Raw genomic sequence first — 18344 nt, 5'->3', positions numbered from 1 at the left:
CCCGCCACCCCGCTCCTTGCACGGCAACGATGAGTCACGGCTGCCGGGGAGGAACGGCAGCCGGGGCGGGCGAGCGGGACGGCGAAAATCCAGCGGCCGGCTTTCAAAAAATCAGCAGCCCCGAGGCCGGCGAGGAAGGCGCCCGGGCGGAGGGCTGGCAGCGGGGCCTCGCCGTACCCCTTCCCCGTTCCCGCTCGCTGCGCGTCGGGCCGGCGAAGACCCCCGCGGAGCGGGGCGCGCGGTGCCGGGCCGGCGATGCCGTCCGCTGCCCGGCGCCGCAGCTGCCTCCCCGCTCCGGGGGCGCCTGCCCCGCTCGCTCCCTCCTCTTCCTCGCTGCATCGTGCGAGCTTTTCCCTCCCTCCCGCTGGTGCTTTTCCCTTCTCCGCCCTCGTTCTGCCTCGGCGCTCGTGCCCGGCTGCTTTTCCTCATCCCTTTCCCGGATCCGCCGGGTTGCCCGTCCGTCCCCGAGGGCCGATGCTCGCCGCCGCCGAAGGCGGGGTCTGGCCGCCGGCTCCGGCGCGCCGCCGCGGCCGAGCCAGCGCGCGGGGCACTGTGGGACGCCAACGGCCTCCTCCGCTCCGCAGCTTTGTTTTGTTTTGTTTTAAAGGAGAAAAAAAAAAAAAAAAGAAAAAGAAAAACCACGCCGGGCAGGAAGGGACAGCAGAAAAGCACTTTGCACCCTCCGCCGGCGGCGTGCATCGGCCGGCCGGGGGGGGTTAAAGCAGCCGTGCTTTAACACGGCAAAGCGCGTTTGGGAGCAAGGGACCGGCTTGAGCAATAGCTTAAAAATCACAGCTAAAGGTCACTGGCGCAGCCGGTCCCGGCAGCCCCCGGCGCAGGACCCCGCGGGCTGAGCACCCCCAGCAGCCACCGGCTCCGGCTGCTTCCCAGATGGCAGAGAGGCGTTTTTGTCATTTACGCAAGGCAGGAGGGGGGTTTAATTGGAACCAGCTGAGACGGGCGAAGCGGGGAGGACGGGCTGGGCCGGGCTCGGCCGCGCGCCTCCCTCCCCGGCTGGGGCACGGCGCAGGTCGGGGCGCAGCCCGGCGCTTGGGCCCCTCCAACGTGAATTCCTGCGGTTTGCACGAGCGAGCGCTCGGGGAGCGAAAGGCCGGGCTCCGTGGGCTTGCCGGCGCAGAGCGCGGGGGACCGGCGAGGGGCGACGGAGGGACGGGGAGGCTGCGCCCTTCGCGGAGACGCTCCCGTATCCTGCCCGGCCAGCTCCCGCGGTGACTCAGAAAGCAGAAAGCAGTCACATCCCTGGAATTTCAACCTCCTTTCAGCTTCCAAAGCTCTTTGGCCTGCAAAAAGCCCGGAAACGTCGGGTGCCTGCAAACGCCACAATGCAAACATACATGTGCACACGTGGCCAGCGATGAAGCGCGGCTGCTCCGAGGGCTGGGGGGCAGCGAGGGGAGCGGCGGGGACGGAGAGCGCGTCCGGGACAGGCGCTGCCGAGGGACGAGCCCTGCGGACGTCCCGCCACAGCCGCCCTCGCAGCCCAACCTTTCTCCTCCTCTCTCTCTCTCTCTCTCCGGTTTTGCTTCTTCCCGAGGATCCTGGGGTTTCATTTCCCAGGTTTTTACGCAGCCTGGGATCGTCTCCCGCTCTCGCAGGCCCGGAGCAACGCCGGACGGAGGCACCGTGATCCCACGGAGATGCCTTCCCGCTGTTGGGTGCTCCCCTGGCTCCTGGCCCCAGCCGGGGCGTTTCTCCAGCTGTTCCCTTTCCAAAGCAGGCACACCCTATCTCCAACACGGGGATTTTCCCTTTCCAACCCTCTCTGCTGCGCCGTTAACCCTACCTCCCCCAGGAGGGCAACATCCCGGCCCCCGAGCTTGCTCCCACGCGACGCCAGGGAGCGGAGAGCCGGCGGGCCGGCCATCCGCAGCAGGGCACGAAGCAGCGCGGTCCCGCCGCCCAAGGACGGAGGGCGCCGCGGTGGCAGACGCGTCCCCCGGCCGCCGTCCCGACCTGCCGCGTGGCACCCAGCGCCGGGCTGACCCGCGAGGCCCCGGCCGCTGGGGGCTTCCCCTCCTTCCCACCCACAGCCCACCCGCGTAAGGGGGTTTGTGCGTGCGCATAGAGGAGTTTTAATTAGCTAATAATCTTTAATAGGGTTTAATTGCCTTGTTATAAAAGGTAATTGCAGCAATACATCAATTAGAGCTGTAAAATTAATAGATTTACCAGTTGTATTTATTGAGAGAGCTGAAACTTGCAGCAAGCAGGAGCCAGGGCAGGGCCAACGATGCGCTCGGATGCGCCAGCAGGAAGGAGAGCCGCGAAGGGCGACGCGGAGCCATCCAGGAGGACTTCTGCCCGGGAACGGCGGGACACCCCGCGAGCGGCCCCGCGACGGGCCGCTGGGCGGTTAGAGCGGAGCCCACGGAGAGCCGGACGCGCCGGACAGGGCTGCGGAGCTGCAGACTGGGGCCCGCGGGGGTTCACGTCCGCCCGGGACGGCGGAGCGCGTCGCCTCCGAGCTCCCGGGACGCGAACGGCGGCGCTTGCTCAGGCTGGGGCAGACGCGCGCCCCGCAGCGACAGCCAAGGGGACGCCTGCGTCCCCCGGCAAGCCCCGTGCCTCGCTTTCGGGAGCACGAACGAACCCTGTCTGGGTGGCGGATGCGCTCTGGAGTAGCAAAAGCAATCCTAAAGTGCAAGCTCTGAAGCCCCCTTTGGCCGGGCTATAGCCGGGGGAGGCAGGGAGCACCCAGGGGTGCAGGGACTCGGGGCGCAGCAGAGAGGAGCACCCAGAGCACCAGGCAGGGCCGAAGGTGCCCCGGGCTTTCCTGCCCGCTCCACGCTCGCCGAACCCCGGAGCGCTGGTGCGGCGACGGGGCTGCCGAGCCGCGAGGATGCGGCCGCTCCAGGCAGCCCAGCGGGAAAAGCATCTGGCTGCTGGGCTGCCCTTCCCCGCCGCGGGCAGGGGTCGAAAGGAAAAGCGGCTCCAGCATCGCGCGGGCGCGTTGGGGATCGGGGCGGCGGAGGGGACCCCGGGCCCTCCTGCCCCCTCCCAGCGTTGCATCCTCTGCCCGCAGCCGCCGAGGGTCACTCCCGCGCGCGGGATCAGGCAGTTCGGCGTGCAGTCAGTAGCCCGAGCTACGCCCATGTGCACGTGCACCCTAAATACCCTGTTTCACTGCAACCGGTGAGTTTCTGAGTGCAAAATCCTGAGCGAGCCACGTTTTCTCCTCCCTGCCACCCCCCCAGCGCTGCTGGAGCCGGAGCGGGGGGGGGGGGGGGGGGTCGCGCTCGCATTTTAACGGACGTTTTTCCCTCTCTGGCTGCCCCGAGCGGGGAGCTCGGCGCAGGCAGGGAGAGCGCACACAATGAGCTGGCGCCAGCCCAGGCCGGCGTGGGGCAAAGGACGGCGGCGCGCGCGCACGCGCCGGCCCCCGGGACGTGCCCCGCGAAATGCCAGCTTGGGAGCGCCGCCGGGCTCCCCTTGGGCCGGCCGCCTCGCCGCAGCCTGGCTCTGCCCCGGCTCGGGGGGAGGCTGGAAGGAGTTCACATCCCTTGGCGCTCCCTTGCCCGGACACCTGGGGCAAACTAGGGGAACTTTAGGACTGCTCTAAATTAAACGTTTCTCGGCGCAGCGGGGAGCGGGGGGTCTCCCGCGTCGGGTGCTCCCCGGAGGCAGCAGCTCCCGGGGCCAGAGCACAGCTGGGAGGACCAGAGGCTTTGCAAGAAGAGAAGAGCTGCTAGCATGGATTTCGTTGCTCTGGTGGTATAAAAAGGCCTGGAAAACCACGTTCCTTACGATACGCCCCAGCAGGCTTGGGGCAGGGACGGGCTGGCTGCAAAGCAGGCTCTGGGCGTCGACGCCCCGGCGCTGGGGTGTCGCGGTCGGCGGCTCCCCGCGCGCTTCTCCTCCTTCTCGAGCTCCTGCAAGCCCGGACTTGAGCCGGGATGGCTCGCCGCCGCCGCCCAGCCCCAGGTAGCCCGCGGCGAGCGACGGATCCTGCGGCGGCCGCGCAGCCCAGGCCGCGGCTCGCGGAGGTTTCCCGCGGCACGCAAAACGCCGGAGCCTCCGGAGCGGCGGCCGGCCCTCGGGCGAGCGCCGCGGGCAGGATGCGGAGCTGCCAGCTCTCGTCCCCGGCCAGAGAAATCCCCGGCTGAGTCACCAGGGCGGCAGCTCATCGGCTTCCTTGCGGGGCAATGGAGGTGCCGAAGGGGATGTTTGTGCAGGACGGAGCTGGAGAAGATCCAGGACGTTCACGGTGCTCGGCCTCCCCCAGCGCCGTGCCAGGACGTGCGAAGGCCTGCAGGAAACATGGATAAAAGCCGTTGCGTCTCCAGGGCTCGCCAGCCTCGCTGCTGAGCCGGGAGCCTCCCCGGGGATCCTCGCCGGCTCCAACGCGCCGCATCCGTGGTGCTCCCAGCACCTTTTCCTTCGCGCCCGAGGAAGCCCGGAGGCGGGTGAAGACAGAATGGGCGACGGGGCCGTTTCTGCTGGGCGCCGGCTTAACTCCTGCGGTAAACCAGCAACGTGCTCGGGAAGGTCTCCGTCGCTCGGGGCTTTCGGGATCCCACGAGACAAATACCTCTGGGGACAGTTTCAGGATGAACTAATCCTGTCTCTAAAGACTCCTCTCCAGGGACTCTTCTAGCTCATCTTCTCTCCTACCGTTATATTTCACGTCGCCTGCACCTTAGCATCTTTGCTCTCGCTGCAGCGATTAAAACACCTGAGCCGGGCCGCCCTGCGAGGGAAAGCGGCCTCAGGGCATCGCTCGCTCGGTCCCGGGGCCGCGGCGCTCCCCGCGCTGTTCCCCTGGCCGGGTGCCACCGTCTCATAGCCGGGAACAGCTCCTTCCGGCGCTTCGTGGCCGTTCCCCGGAGCAGCCAGGGAAGGGGACCCGTCGCCAGATGCCGGCCCGCTCGGCCGAGAAAGCCCTGCGGGGGGGGACGGGGGGGGGTTTCCCGCGCTCCATCACCCAGCGCTGCCGCCCAGCCGCGCTGCCGGGGCGGGAGAGCGCAGGGGTGTGGGCTGGCTGCCTTTCCCATTTAGCACGCTTGCAAAAAAAAAGGGCCTAAAAATAGCGCCCAGCGGAAGCGCCGGGATAGTCCCGCCGACTAAAGGAGAAAAAGAAAGGGGCTCAGCCGCGGGAAGGAGGGGGGCAGCCCGCCGCGCGAAGCGGTGGCAAGCGGCGCGTAGAGGGCGGCGAGGTTGGGGCGCGGGGTTTCAGCCCTGTTCTTAGCTGGGTTGCGCCGAAAGAAAAGCTCGCCTGGCCCCCGCCAGAGCTAGAGCAGCCCCAAGGCTGCTCTGGGCGAGGACAGCTCTGCCCGGAGCTGAGCACGCAAACCGGCCCCGTGCTAGGGGGAGCGACGGGGGCTTTCTTAGGGCAGCGGGAGCTGGCAGCGAATAGATTAGCCTCAAAAGAAAACCGTGACGCAAAAGCGCCTGGTCTCGGTCTTGTCCCAGGCGGGCGGCGAGGCCGAGCAGCCGAACGGGCCTTCCCGTCCTCACTATTAATTACAGGTCGCGCGATGACAGAGCCCAGCGGCTGAGCTGTTTGTTTGCCTGTTGCTAAGTGCCCGGGGCCTGCGGGTTGCAGCTTGCAGCCCTGCGGCTCGGGCGCCGTGTCGAACTCGCAGAGGCGGTTCGGGACGGTGGGTGCCAAGGAAATCCCTGCCTTTGATCCTGGCTGACTCGGAGCTGATTGCAGGGCTGAAACCAGAGGGCTGGGTCGGCGGGAGCCTGCTGCAAGCACAACCCAAGGGGTGCTTGTCGGGGAGGTTTCTTTTTCTCAAGGCTGGAACAAGGGAAGGGGTCCGGAAGAGCCTGGCCGGCACCAGCGGAGACCCACGTTGCTGCAGAGAGCCACGAGGATGGAGGCAGCGGGGTCCAGCACCAACACTGAGCGCCACCCGACCTGGCTTGCCCCAAAGGAGCGCCGGATACGCCTGAAGCCCCGGACCGGCTGCACGAGAGAGGCTGGAGGACAGACGCGGGATGGGGTTGACTCACGGACGCCGTCGGGAAACACCCTCCCCTCTGATAACGAAGGCGGCAGAGCAGGAGCGTGCCCTAGCTGAATTGCTCCTGGCCCAGCTCATGCAAACACGAGGAAGGGAGAAGCCTGGCTCCTCCAGCCCGGCGGCCTTCGGAGCCGCGTCCCGGACACCTGGTTCAACATCTGCTATCACCAGCAGCATGCAAAAACCAGCCAAGCCCCGTGCTGCGGAAACCAGGGCTCAAAGCGCCCAGCTGGCCCCGGGCCGGGACTGTCCCCAAGCCGCAGGCCCTGCGAAAGGGGGATCTCCTGGCCGCGACGGGGTGAGCTGCTGCTGGGCTCCACGTTGGCTCCCAGCTGTCTGTCTGCACCGAATCGTCCTCCCGTCCCCATGCTGGAGGTGAGTTGGCCCTTTCAGCTGCTTCCACGTTTACCTTCGCGCATCCTCGCCGCCCTGCTTCGCGGGGCGCCGCACGATGCCTTCAGCCTGGACACCCGCGACTGGTCTGTGCCTCAGTTTCCCCGCTGGGCAAACCGGCGTATGCACCTTCTCTCAGCCTTCTCCTACCTTAGCCGTTAGCCAGGGGGTTTCTCCGGGTGGAAATGCTCTTTTTAAGCGCACACGTGGCCCCCTGCAAGGCCAGGCCCTGCTCACACCCGCAGATGCCGTAACACAAAGAAAGCCATGTATTATTAATGATTATACAGCATAATCCGCGCCGCATGGTCTGCACAGTGCTCAGCTCTGTCAAGCAAGCGCCAACGCACGGCATGCGGCCAGTCTCATGATCTGCCAGGACACATGGCCGGGCCCGTCCCCGTTGCCTTCCCGAGAGGCAGGGAGAGGCCAGCCCAGACCGCCGTCCCCGCGGGGCGACGCTGCGTGGGCGAAGACGCGGCCACCGCCTGCCGCAACCCGATCTCCTCTCTCCGCCTCGCTCCCCAGCCGGCTCCCCCCCCGACCCAGCCCCTCTCCGTCCGGCTTCCCGGCCCCCGGGAGATGCTGCGGCCCCGGGCGGCCGTCGGTGCCCAGGAAGCGACGCTCCGCTGCGGCCGCCTTCGGCGCGGGGAGCTTTCCCAGCCCGGCGCCGTCGTGTTCCCCCAGCCCCGCGCCTCCCCGTCGCCCGCCCAAGCGCGAACGGCAGCACCATCTCGTGTCCGACGCGTGCAGTACAGAGGAGGCGAGTCCAGCCCTGGGACAAAACCCGCCAGCGGCGCCTGCTCTCTCCCCTTTGCCGCGGTCACCCGCAGCCTGGCTCGCGGGGACCCCGAGGCTGGCGGCCCCGGGGGCTGCCGGCGTCACGGGGACCGTCACCCGGCCGTGGGGACTGCTGATGGAGCCGTCGCTCGTCGCTTCGAAGAAGGGAGAGAACCGCCCGGCTGCCGAAAGCCCCTGGGACGCTGTCGGGCTTTGGCGGCGGTCGCGGGGCAGCGCCGGGGCCGCCTCGCTCCGCGGAGGGCTGCGATGGCAAAGCACGTGCCACCGAAAGCACGGGCACAAGCTTCATTTTTATAGGCACGGCGCCAGGGCTGGGAAACTGCTTCTCGTTAGCGCAGCAGAGCCCGGTAATAAACGGTGCCGAGCTCCCGCAACGGGCTGCGGGCTGCCAGGGGCCGCCAGGGGGACGGGCAGAGGGGACGAGCCCCGGGGACGGCGGGACGGCGTCCCCCTGCACCCATCGCCGCCGGCACCCGCTTGCGACGTGCCCTCGCCCCCTCTCTCTCTCCAGCGGCGCGCTGCAAACGGAGGAGAGAGGCAAGGGGGAAAAGGCTCCCGGACAGCAGACAGCCCCGGGGAGGCGGCCAGGAGGCAAGGGGACACGCTGCCAACAAAGCTGCTGGGTAACAGCAGGAATCGGAAAGCCGTCGTAACCCCCGCGCGGAGCGAGCGGAGCGGCGGCTTTCGGCCGACTCCGCGCCGCCGAGACGGGGAGGGAGATGAACGCGGCGGCCTGGGCAGGTAAAAGACTCACAAACCGGTAACGTTGCATTGGGAAAATGCACGGATGCAAGCAACCGCTGCCACGTCCCAGCCCTTCTGCATGGAGCACGTCGGACGCGGAGCCGGCTCCCCCGTCACAGCCCGTCTCCGGAGGGATCCTCCGTCCTTCCTGCCTCCCGTCGCCCGCTCGGCCCAGCGGCACGGCCCCGGCACCTTCCCCCGAGCGCAAAACGCTCCTCCGCTCTTGCCGGCACATCCGTGGCGCCGGGATCTCGTTGCGCCCGAGGCAGAGGGCCAAGAGATCTGGATGGGAACAGTCAGCGGGCTGACAGCCGGGCTGGGCTGCAGGTGTTGGGCTGACAGCAGCACCTCCCTGCTGCTCGGGGAGGTGTCGCGGGCAGCGCCGAGGCTTCTCCGGTTTCCAGAAACGAGACCTCGGGGTTGGCGGGGGGGGAGGCTGGCCGGCCCAGGCACCAACTGGCAGACGCCCGCTGGGGACGGGCTGCCGGCGACGAGGTGCGCCCCTCCGCCCGCCGCGTACGACGCCCGCTGCTTCACCGTGCTCCCTGCGGCCCGTCCGGTCCCCTCCAGCCCGGCCCCGAGCATCCTCCCCGCCGAGGCCGGTCTGGCCGTCCCGAGCCTGCGCTGCGCAGTGTGGGGCGCTGCGAAGCGCTGGGGTTGTTCCCCGAGCCGGCGCGCAGCCAGCAGGAGCAGGGTACGTCGGAGCCTCCTTGCAGCCCCTCTACGCGACAGCGCGGCCCGAGGAGCCCGCTCCAGTCTCCGACGCTGGGAGCTAGGACGGGGCCCCTCGCGTCCGGAGGGAGGCTCAGCCAGCTGGGTGGCTGTTTTCCAAAGTGCTGAAGTGTGCCATATGCAAGCAACACCTCCCTGTCATCACCCACCAGGCAGGGAAACCGGGCTCCAGCCGAGCCCGTCCGCCTACCGTCTCCAAAGCAAAGCCAGGGCGGGACTGGTGACAGGCGCGGGGTGAAAACCAGGTGCCAGCACCGCTGCCCTGCCCTCCCCGGGCCGGGCCGGCACTGCCCTGAGCCACCTCCTCGCCCCCGAGATGCTGAAATCAAGGGTGGGGGGTTTTGGCCAGGGGTCAACGTGGCCATCGCGGGCTGCACGGGGGGTCTCCCGCGCTTCGCGAGGCTGGGGCTCCTTGTTCCCCTCCCCGACCACGCCAGGAGGGGGTCCGGGCACACAGGGAAGGCAGCGGGGACCACCGGCAAGTCCTCCCGCTCCCCTCCGCCATCTGCCTCCGGGCACGTCCGCGCAGGCACGAAACACGCAGCCCTGCAGCAGCACGGGCTGGGGCATCGGGCACGGCCAGCCGAGGGGCCACGGCGGGCCCGGCGTCTCGCCTGCGGCAAGGTGCCCCACGGCTGCCTGCGGAGGATCCGGCCCTTTGGCAGGCTCTGAAATGATCCCGAGCCCCCCTGCTTTGTTATTAAATCAAATCCATCTGGCCTCGACCACGACGTTTGTTATTCGAGATCCCTCTCCGAGCGAGCGGAGCGGGGATTAGCTGCTGGGCATGGCGGGGGGGGGGGGTTCTCCCTCCCTCTCTCCCACCCCGGCTCCCCCAGCCCCTCCTGCCTCTCGCTTTTGTGTTTCTCCACTTCTCGGAGGAGCAGGGGGAGGCGCGGGCTCTTAAGGCGGCTTTTGTGCAGCGCGGAGCCGCGCGGGCATCCCCGCGGGACCATTATGCCACCACGCTCCCGGCGGGTCCCGTCTAGACATAATTGCCTGCACCTGACTTCTCCCGGCACGAGGGAGCCCGAGCCCCGCCGCCGCAGCCCCGGGGGACGCCGCGGGCCAGCGATGGGGGGACACCGTGTTTGGTGCCAGCCCCCCCCCCCCGACACCTGCCCTTCCTATTTCTGATGCCGAGCAGCCAGAGCCGAAGCGCTGCGAGGACCAGCTTTCCCCGGGGGGGACCAGGCTGAGCGGGGGTTACCTCCCCACCCCAGCGCCCGGGAACGAACCGGCCCAGGAGAGCAGCGCCGGGGTAAATCAGAGCGAAGGAGGATGCAACTTGCTGCAACTGAGCAAGTGCTTTTAAGCGCTGCAGCTTCCGCCGCCCGCCTGCGCCATCGCTGCTGGAGTCCCCCAAGGCCGCTGCTTTCAGACCGCGGTTTGGGAGTCACTGGATTGAAAAGTTGCCTCTGGCCTCCAGCTCTGCGAAGATGACCCGTTCCCGCTGCTCTGACAATGCAAAAAGCGGCGGGGCAACGTAAATGCGGATACGCTGCCAGCGCAGCGCGGAGGCCGGGGACGCGGGCGGCGCGGGGAGGCACGAGCGCGCCCCGCTGCCGCCCCGGCGCCAGGCGGACGCCCGTCGGCGGCAGCCACCTCGGCTCCGCTGGCGGGGACGCGGCGACAGCTTGTCTCGGCCCAGCCCCGCGGGGACCCTCGAGGGAAGGCAGAGGGGAGCTGCGGGTCCCCACGGGCTCGCCAGCGCCGGGCCCTCCGCTCGGGCTGCCGGCAAAGGCGCCAATTAGCGCAACGGCTTTTTTCGGAGGTATCGCCGGGCAGCGGCTTTCGCTCCGCGATGCCGCGCTCCCGCGGCAGCCCCACGGCTGAACCTCCCTCCCTTTGCCACCTGCATCTCGTGCACTGCAAACCGCTCTCCGCTGCACAGCGGGCAGAGCCTGCAGCCTCGGCACGCCGCTATCGCCGCCTCTGCCGGCAGGCACGCCGTCCGGCAAACCGCTGGTCGACCCCGCTCCTCGCCCGCTCTCACCTCGGCTGCCGTGGGGCGATGCACGTCTTTCCCGAGACTGCCGCTCGCGCTTTGCGCGGAAGTGAACGAACGCAGCGAAGCGCTGCGCGAAGGCCGGGGACTTCTAACCGCGGGCTCAAGCGTTCGCGCCGCGCGAAGCAGGACGCCGGGGCTCTCCACCCGGCCTCAGCAAACGAGCGATGCTTAACGCCGCCTTCCCAAGACTCCTGCCAAGAGCCTGCGCCGTCCCCCACGCTCCCGCTTACCCCGCTGGCTCACCCGTAGCAAAGCTCATCCGGGAGCGGGGAGCCGGTGTCCAAGCAGCCGTCGCGCAGCCCCGACGGCCCCTCCGCCTGCAGCAGCCGCGGCAGCCGCTCGGCGCGCGGGCAGCAGCGTGCCGTCGCACTGCAGACCTCTTCGGGGGCTGGCCCGCAGCGCCGGGGGGTTCGGCATCCCCGAGCCAGGGCAATGCCAGATCCTCCGGATTTCTGACCGCCTTCCAGGTCCTGGTCCTTCTGCAGCTGTCTGCAAAATATAAAAGGAGACAAGGCACTTGTTCAGAAAGCCCTGGAGTCCGGGACGCTCAGCAGTGCAATATTAACAGCGGGCGCTTTCATTCCTGGGTCACACGCACGTGTCCGAATGTCACTGCGCGGTGGCCGCTCTCTTCGGGGATCCTCAGCGTTCAGCAGCAAACCCTGCATCCGACGGGAACTTTCTAGGGGCACAAGGGACCTTGCAGTGACAGCGAAGGTGCTGCCACCTCCACCAGCTGGCCCAGCCGGTCCCCAGCCTGCGCAGGGACCTTTGCACAACCGGCGCTCCTCTGTGGGCCACCCGGCTCGCGGCGGGCCGTTAGCCCAGTTCGCAGGAGGCCAGGGGACGCGTCCACTTGACGTGCCTGAAAAGCAGCGCACGTCTCTCCGTTGCTATGGAAACACTTCTTTTAAAGCAAATGCCTAATAATAATTAACACGATGTATTAAATAATAGTAATAAAGGCATTAGTAATGGCTTGCAATTGGCAAAGCACCCCGAAGAACGCACGCTCGCTGCGCGATCCGCTCCAGGCGCGGGAGCCGGGGACGGAGGCAGGAGCTTCGGCCCAAAGGGGAGGCCTGGCTTAGGGCGAGTGGCCTCTGCGCTCGGCGCCGCAAAGGCAGGAGCTTAGCGGGATTCAGCGAGGGATCAGACGTTTATCTGGATAATGAGGATGTCTAGACTGATAAGAAGGGTTAAATTGGCTCAGGGCCTGGTTCTGCTCCATCGTGCGATCCGCAGAGCCCGGCCCGCTCCGGCGTGCTCTGCAGGTACTTCGTGGGCAAACTCAAGCGGGATCGAGGCCGGGTCCTTTGCGCCCGGGCTGGACACAGCAGGGAGACGGTGGGAAGCCGCGGGGTCTGACAGCCGGCGGCGCTTGCGCCGTCGAGTAGGAGGAAAAGGGAACGCGCAAGCCCGCGTCCGGGCTCCCTTTGCACCTCCCGGGGGGCAGCCGCCGTCCTCGGGGCAGCTCCGATGCCACTGACATCCTCTGCCGGAGCAGAGCGGGGAACCGAGGTGGGCACCCTGCCCTCGGCTCCTGGAAGGCAGAGGCAAGGCTGAGCCCCGGCGGGACTTCGCAGCAGCAAGGAACGAGCTGCACGTGCAGCGGAGCTGGCAACGCTGGGACTTGGCCATCGCGCGTGAATCCCACGTGGATCCTCCCTCCGGCAGAGCTCACGCTGCAGCCTGCCCTTATAGGGCTCTCTGCAGCCCTGTTTCCACAAAACCGCACAATTCAATATCTCCGAAGCCTCCATCCCTCTGTCAGACTTGCTTGCGGCTGGTCAACAGGTTCAGACTAGGAAGATGGGCAGACAGAAGCACACAAGCGCTGGGATTGCATATGACTCTGCTTCCTATAGGAAACCCCGCTAAAAGACCCTTTTCAAGCTGCGAGGTGATTCAGAAAGGATGTGGAATTGCAGAGAGCAGATAAGTGCAGAGACCTGACGGCGTCGCCCCGTTGTTGGTGCCGAGAGCCGCTTTGCTGGCTGCAGCCATCCGACAAGGTCTCGTTTTCACAGCAGGAGCGAGGACCAGATCTTTGGAAATTGCTCAGCGCTCCCGCAGGAGTCCGGCCGCACAGGCGGATCCAAGAGGCCAGCGCTACAGGAAAACCTGGCCCTGATGTAGGTGCCAGCATGAGAGCGGAGCTGCCGAGAGAGGCAGGGCCCCGCTGTCAGCGCTGAGCCCCTGGAAAGGCATCGTCTGCCCCTGGCTTTGCATGGTCAACCCCACAACGCCCCCAAAAAGCTGCAAAACGCGTGCTGCTTGGGCTCGTCTCCAAGCAGGCCCTGCCATCCCCGTCGCCACGCCGCGCGCCGGGAGCAGCACGGGGAGCCGCCAGGCCCTGCTGCAGTGACGGCAGCCCACCTGCGCGGCTGCGCCTCCGCCCCAGCCCGACGCACCACGCTGCAACTTCCACCGCGGGGCTAAAATTAGCCTCAAGAGGAAGCGCTCCGGCGTGCGACGGCATGATTGAAGCATCCTTGGAAAGGAGGCATCACGTGGAAGGTAATGACTTTCCTCCTCCGTGGCACGAAGCGTAACGTAGTGGCCTATTAGGAGGAAAGATAAGGAGGGGAAGAGAGAAAGGCGCGCACAAAACTGGAGCGATACTACTCGTCCGGAGGAGTCGGGAAAAACTAGGAGCTCGGCTCTGCTGGGCTGAGCCACGGACGTCCTGCGTGACTTCGGACAAAGTGCTTAGAAAGACACCACGAGCAGCAGGATCACGTGTGCTACTGCTGCCTGAGAGTTATAAACTGCTTCGGTTACAGGTAAAGGCTGAGATTAAAGGGGGGAAAAAATTTTCTCTTTTATATCTGTGCAACTTGGCATGTTGGAAAGCGCTCTGTGGGATAATCAGCGTCACCGTTTTCCTGCACAGCCAGTGGGGATGAGACTCTGATCTTTCACCCTCTGCAAGGGCATCCAAATCCACGCTTTCGAGCTCTTTGTTGGCCTTACTTTGCCAAAAAGCTGCCAGCCCCACGCTGCTGAAAGGCAACGGGGTTTCACCTGACCCAACTCCGATCTAAAAACCTTCCCTGCTTCAATTTCAAATCACGCCTAATCGGAAACGGCGTTAAACCTGCGTGTGCGCCGAGCCTCAAAGCAGGAACACGCTCCTGTGCCTGGAGGGTTCACCTGTAGCTCAGGGGAGCAGATCGGCCCCTCTGTTTGCACCCTCGTGCAAGCTAGTTGGACTCCACGACTCGGGTCCCTGTCTCAAAACTGGAAGTGCAGCACATCCCCCTTTCCCGTTAAAGACAGCCCTCATTCGTGACGGTAATAGGAGACAGGTAAGTCCCTTGGACGAGGCTGCCATATCTCCCTAGCACATTTCCTGGACAGAAATACGTGCACATGCGCTGCACAGCTTGACAACGACCGCGCGGCGAATCCAACCCCTCCTGGACGGGTTGGATTTACTGGGCACACGCAGACCATCTGTACAGCACGCGGGCCGCGGGTCTGACACGTCCAGGAAGCGTCCGACCGACTGCGGATGCACCATGCAGGTGATGGGCACGCGCGCGCTGAACCTGCCCCGTCGGCATCACGGCGGAGGGCGGCACGATGCCCAAAGAGCCGATCTGCGCGTGTGCCAGCACAGTTAGTCCAGGATTTCTCGGCCGATGCATCTTCAGAAATGCCAGACAAACGGCCAAAGCCCTAACATCCCACCAGACAAAATTTCTAGGAGTTAAAAGGGGACATGTCCAAGGAAACACACGGTGATCCTAGCTTGCTACAAATTGAAAACAGGAATTATCTGCTCGCAGAAGATGGGATTCCAGTGGCAGGAGAAAATGTTCCTTGGGAAACACAGCTATAAAACCACAGGTGTGAGCAGCAGGACTCGGGGGCGTATGTGACCCTGAAACTGAAACCTACTTTAGATCCTAGATCTGAAATCATCTAGATTTCAAGCTGATGGATTTTCTTCAACGAACCTGGGACAGTTTTTCTGTAACACCGCAGGTCCAGAAATCCAACATCTCAACACTTCCATTCACGGTCAAGTCTGCAAAACGCTTAGCACCCAGCCGTCCCCCTGCCAGATTGTCCCGGTAGCTTAGCGCTCCATCTGCAGCCAATATGCCGAGCTCTTAACAAAATTGAGGCGTTCTTAAATCTGGTCTTTTGGGCCTGATCCCATGGACCTGGGCTCGACCAAACCAATGGACTGCAAGGAGCTTTGGATCAAAGCTTTACAGTAATTTACTTATCTCATAGAGGAGCTTAATTAACAAATGTTTGCAAAGCACTTTAGGTTCCCTGCACAGAGAGCAAGAAACCTCTTGCTCTCGGTCCAGTCTACAACGCAAAGAGGTTTAAGATCAATACACGGCAGACGAACTGTAGGGACCGCTGCAGCTACAGCCGGGGCTGTAACGCCCTTGCTTTGGGCGGATCGGCGGCCGCGGAGGGCAGACCAGTTTCTAAACCACGACCCTCTTGTGCCGCAGCGAAGGGGCTGCTGGCGAGGACCGCGGGCTCCAAATGCCAGGGACCCTCGTGATGAAAATGAAGAAAAGCCTAAAAAAAGGGGGACGGTCTGGTTCCGGGAGGCATTTTCGCCTCTCTGCTGCCTGTACCGCCCTCGGCTTTCCTACAGCGGTTTGCGGGAACGGCGGTAGCGGGATGCTAGCCCAGCTTTAAAGCTTTTCTAGCAGCTGTCATCCTCCAAACACATCTTTCCCCCAGACTCAGGTACTTTTCGAGGGGAAGAGGGATTCAGCAGCGGGCAGCGCAAAAACGGTGATTTGTACTGATGGCACAAACGAACCGAGAAAGTTTCTTTCCTGGGCTCGCTCTCGAGGAGGAACAAAAGTTACCTCTTTTGCCTAATGACAGTCTCCTGGCACCACCTCAGTCAATGTCAGCTTTATCCTAGCCTTCGACAGGGCTTTCTGTGACGTGCGGCGGTGCCCAGGCTCCACTCGGATGGCTCTGGCATCGACAGCAGTTGCAGTTTCTCCCTTTCCTTTGATCGCTCTGCAACCTCTTGCCCAGGAAAGGGGTGCGGAGCACGTGACGCTGCTATGCGATCCCAACCCCTCTGGCTCAGCAGAGCCTTCCGTCCTCCCTGGTTTTAATTAATGCTTTTTTTTTTTTTTTTAGCCCTGGACAGTAATTCAGGGATGCGGATTTTAAAACATTTGGAAATATCAGCTTTTTAACCAGAAAAATTGCACCGTGGCCAAAACTTCCGGTAGGGAAGTTCACGGAGTGATGTAACTGCGCACAGTCTACACCCGCGGAAAACTACTCAGTTCACAGTCCAGCAACACTACCTGGAACCAAAAAATAAGCTTTTTGCTCCTACACCCGGGGAGCTGCAAGCGCTCAAGCCTCTGACAGCCCTGGGATATGTGCCCCAGTGATCTATTCCAGCTCACCAAGTCAATTCAAGCCACCCGGCAGCGCTAACTTTAACCCGAATTACTATCGAAATACAGCTTCCCCAGAGGGCAACGATGCCAGACGGCAGGTAAGATCATTCCTAAGCAGTTGATATCACTGTGAGGAGGATCAAAGTCGTGGTGGGAGCCCAGCTACGCCCCCAAAATACTGCATGAACTGAAAAACGTTGCTATCGGGGACCCATCGGAATTAGTCATTGCCCGTGTTGCCAATTCCTGCAGTTTTTCTATGCGCGTTCACGTTTGTCTGAAATTCCCAGCTCCATGAGTCATGTGACTATGTGAGAATACAAATTTTCATTTTTTAAAGTAAGTTTCTAGACCTCGTGGCAGCGGAGAAAAGCGAGGTGATGTAACTCAAGCGCAATCTGAAAGCCCCAGGAGGAGGCAACTGAACAGAACCCCACATGCACTATTTTGGTGGAGCCACACAACTTTTTCAGCTAGTTTTGTTATTTCTGGGCCTGATTCGTGCTGCTTGAAAGCCTGGAGCTGGAGCTCTGCAGTTCTATCTTTGTTTTTCCCCCTTTTCACTTTATGATTTCGAAGGGTACTTCGTTTCCGAGAGCTACAGGATAAAACTTAAAATGGAGGTTGGAGGCAAAAATTACGTCCCTAAAATGACACGATGCCCAGAGACAAGGCGTCATCATCGGCTTCTTCAGTGGGCTCAAACCCTGACCGATGGAAATTGAGCCCTGTAATTTACGTGACAAAATACGACCGTTCCCGACAATGCAACACCATAACGCACGCGCGGGTTTGTGCGCACATACAAATACACACATACATTAAGAACACACCTGCATGCATGTGCACACAAAACACTTTATACAAAGATACGCACCCATATACGTACGTACAAACATATGTACATATTCCACGTAAACCCTCACCGCTTACACGCTCGCTCCACCCGCTTGCGCTTCGCACGCACACGCCTGGAACACACGTGCTCACACAGATATACTCACACCGTCTTTATTTTTGCCTATACGCTGAAGCGTGCAAGCGAGCCACAGCGTGCAAGAGTGACGGGCCGCGTGGACGTTCACGCCGCCCGCCGCATGCACGTGCTCACACGAGCTCCTTTACGCCCATATACCCTTCATGTGGCACACGGGATCGAGCGTGTCCGGGCCGAGCAGACGCTCTGTGATGCACGCGCGCGTACGCACACGTAGAGCCAGTATGCCATATATCCACCATACATGATGGGTAACTTATACAAACAGTCTCCCTCTTAGATGAAGGAAAACGTCCCAGATTGTCTGACGAGTCCCCTAACCATGCAAAGGTTAAAAAGAAACACGAGTAATTCAAGACGCTCTTCTAAGATCATGACCAAAATGAGATGCATGAAATACAACAGCGTGGGGTGAGTTTTTCTGTTCTTAGCTAGACTTTTTTTTCTTTCTTTGAACGCTCACACCACGAACACCAAACCCTCTAACTCCAAAGCAGCTTCAGGCCAGGTCCTGGCGCGGAGGGAACCTGCCTGCTGGTGTCCCAGCATCTGCCTGACTTTGTGCTACAGATCGGGAAGCCTGGACGGGAAAAAAAACCCCAAAACAAAAGCAAAATACCCATTCCCAAAGTGCCTGGGCAAAGTTGCAGGGAGAGCTATAGCAACACCTTACCGTCTGAGTCACTGGATGAGACATTTCCTTGTGCTGTGTGCCCCATCTGCTTAGTTCATTTGCAAGCTGAGATCTTCTGCTGTAGACCCAGAAAGAGAGAGGGGGAGAGAGAGAGTGAGAGAGAAACCTCGCTGCAAGGATCTGAGAGCCAGAGAGAGGAAATCACACAAAATACAGTGGGGCGGGGGGGGTAGAAAATTCCTGCCTCAGTGACAAGGCAGCAGTGCCACCATCCCCCCCGCTCCGTCCCCAGCCAGAGCCGCAGCCGCCGCCGCTGCCAGAGCTGCAGCGCGACGGGGCTCGCCGGGAGCCTCGCAGCCCTCCGCATTGTCTCTCCCCGGCGTAAGCCCCCGCAATCGCACTGCACGGCAGCGACATCTGGTTTGATTCAAGGGGAAGAAAGGGGAAGAGGGGCGCAGCGCACACTCACGCTCACACGGAGCCCGGCCCCAGCCTTTGCCGGCGGGGAGCTGGACAGCTTATTGTCGATGCTTGCTTTCCCTGCGCGCTAAATCGCCCCTCATTTCAATGAGAAAAGCGAGCGGGGGAAGCCGGGCTGTCCCACGGCCCTCCCCCAGCCCCGCCGCTCGGCGGAGGG

General features: G+C 63.4%; 1 long non-coding RNA gene across 1 annotated transcript; it reads right to left on the bottom strand.

Moving 5' to 3' along the window:
- Nucleotides 1-651: 651 nt before the first annotated feature.
- LOC138062948 (uncharacterized) lies at nt 652-18326 on the bottom strand. Its single transcript, XR_011136649.1, has 4 exons — nt 18177-18326; nt 17747-17825; nt 10912-11157; nt 652-4267 (listed from the first exon to the last, which is right to left on the bottom strand). It is a non-coding gene; the product is annotated as an uncharacterized lncRNA (long non-coding RNA).
- Between the last annotated feature and the right edge of the window lie 18 nt (nt 18327-18344).

The sequence above is a fragment of the Struthio camelus genome, chromosome 30, assembly GCF_040807025.1.
Source record: "Struthio camelus isolate bStrCam1 chromosome 30, bStrCam1.hap1, whole genome shotgun sequence".
Classification (NCBI taxonomy): domain Eukaryota; kingdom Metazoa; phylum Chordata; class Aves; order Struthioniformes; family Struthionidae; genus Struthio; species Struthio camelus.
Note: the sequence above shows the minus strand (reverse complement) of the source record. Positions and strands in the feature narration are given on the sequence as shown.